This window comes from Belonocnema kinseyi, chromosome 4 (genome assembly GCF_010883055.1).
Source record: "Belonocnema kinseyi isolate 2016_QV_RU_SX_M_011 chromosome 4, B_treatae_v1, whole genome shotgun sequence".
NCBI lineage: Eukaryota > Metazoa > Arthropoda > Insecta > Hymenoptera > Cynipidae > Belonocnema > Belonocnema kinseyi.
This window is the reverse complement of record NC_046660.1, coordinates 2,873,304-2,875,872: the sequence shown is the minus strand read 5'-3', so window position 1 is coordinate 2,875,872 and position 2,569 is coordinate 2,873,304. Positions and strand designations below refer to the sequence as shown.

Below are 2,569 nucleotides of genomic sequence, written 5' to 3'. Positions count from 1 at the left end.
AGAGATAGAGAGGGAGAAAGAGTAAGTTTCAGGTGAACGATTGTAGTTGAGGTATACCCTAAAATCTCCAAAATTTTAGTCAATCGCATTAATCTCAAGTACTTCGTGAGACCTTTTGGCTGGAAAGATTTGGCCGGATACTGCTCTGCTCGCAAATCGAACAAGTACTGACCTAGGCTTTTCCGCAGTCCCATAACCAATTAGAAAAAACATTTGATACATCATCGGAATTGATTGATAGGTTTAGAGTATTAACACTTGATTTCAATAGTGTCAGTAGATCTTTTTCAGGTTTATGAGGGTTTACGTGTGCATTTATCTAGTTTATCAATTAGATTGATATTTTCCTCTTTGGTGATATTAGCAGAAGTTTTCTAAACTTTCTTTCCTTTTTGCTCCAAAGCCTTCAATCGATTATGCAAGTCATCATACTTCCCTTGAACTTCTGTTAAAAAAGATGAGAGGTTGGTACCCAGCAAACACGTTCTGTAACTGTTTCAGAGCCGGTAACAGCTTTCTAGAACACTGTGATAAAATTGTAACAGAACTGTTCTCTAACTATGTGACAGCACTGTTCTTTAACAGTTGCTATGTAATTTTTCTAGGACAAACTGATCACAGACTCTCTATAATATTTTTTTCAAGTTTATTCTAGAAATGTGCAATAAGACTGTTCTAGAACGAATTAGGAACAAAGATTAGTTCGCTAACACTATGGTCGAGCTGACCCTTGCGAATATCCCTGATGTGGATATCTCGGACGTATAATTTTTGTTAGTCGGGACTGCGTACGCGCTATCCCGGATCAAAGTATATCCATAGGGATATCATAATTTCCACCTCGCAGGATATTCCGACGGGTTATCCCATGAATAACCCGGTACATAAATGGGGTCTAATAGAATATCCCGGGATATCCTATTGCTGTGAGGGGTACATAACACTGTTCCATATTTCATAAATATCAGTTCTAAAACTGTTATAGAATTGTTATAGAATTGTCCTAGATTTTCTACAACGTAGCACACCAAAGTTCTAGAATTGTTCTAGACATGTTACCGATCGATTGTCACAGCGTTCTAGATCTGTTACAGAATTATTACATAACACTGGTAACCAGGTTCTAGAATTGTTCTAGAAATGTTACAGAGCATATGTCACACTGTTCTAGAACTATTACAGAATTGTTCTAGTGTATGGGGGATGACACAGTTATTTGCATGTTAGTAACTTGTTACTGAACTATTCTAGAACACGTTCTTTTGTGTTCTTGAACAGTCACAGATCTGTTCTGTAACCATGTTTGCTAGGTAGTTTGTTCATTTATTCCCATTAAGATATTATCATACGGCTGTATACATTTTCGGATCCACATCAGTGCCATACTTTTAGATCTATTAGTACACTCTGCAGGCTGAAAATCGAGCAAAGATTTAGCTCAAGTGTGGATACAGACTTGTTTGAGCTGTTGAAAGTTCTTATAGATTTCGAGCATTTGAGGTGAAATTAGTGATAACATACTTCACACTGATAATGCTTTTGTGAACCCTTAAATTCCTAATACGCATTTATAGCAGCTAGTTCTGTCGATGATTTCCTTAGTTCTAATTTTTCAAAAGCTTTTAAAAAATTCTATTTGTCGCTTTCGATATGCAATCAGGCTTACACAATTGTAAGGCAGTAAGCAGGTCGCTGTAGATGAATATAATCCTTTGCAGAATGCTACCGGGACACCCTACCAAAAACTGCATTTTCAGTTGCTTTGCGTTCCTAAAAAATATATTTTCTTGAAGCTTGAGATGTGTCAAGCAAGCAAAATAGCGATTTAAATATATGCAGAACAACCTAGATTTCATAAGCATTCATGTTACCAACGGTAGCCCTCAGAAGGATTGCTGTCCAAAATTCTACATTTAAGACTGTGAGCTGAAAAGGATTACCATGAGGATCCTTTCAAAAACTAAAAGCATAGCTCAAAGCAAAGATTAGTAGTTACCTTCGGTGAAACTGGAAAAGACGTTTAGAAGTCAGTTAGAGTAGTACAGTAGTACAGTTAGAGGCATAAGTAAAAAGAACGCAACAGTAATTTATGATGGATCTGATAATATACCTAGGTAAAATACGATAGGTGTCAACAAGATGTTCAAGAGATCGCGTGTATCGTCGGATGCAACCCTAATGAGTCATGAACATTTTTCATCTTGAAAACCCATAGACCTAAGGCTCAGAGGTATGGGAACTGATTGGAATACTTATAGGAGTATCTCAGGGACTTATTCAGTGCTTAACTATGCAAAATTAATTTCATCGAACAGATAAACTTTGCAATCGTTATACTGTAAAAAGGACTGAAGAAAGGTATAAGAAGATACTCTCCTATTCGTATTAAGAAAACAGAAACGGATTTTCCACGGTTGAACTTAAGTCTCGAGAACCTGAAAAAGTATTTGAGACTATTTTTAACAGACAACGTTAACAAGGTTTTAGAATTAGATACTCTTACTTAAAAATGACTAATGCTTGATTAATTTATCATCAGGGATGTTCACATTTTTAATGATGAATCTTC

At 36.2% G+C, this 2,569-nt stretch overlaps 1 pseudogene; it reads left to right on the top strand.

Moving 5' to 3' along the window:
• Positions 1-631: 631 nt before the first annotated feature.
• On the top strand, positions 632-804 carry LOC117172211 (annotated as a pseudogene).
• Positions 805-2,569: the final 1,765 nt, after the last annotated feature.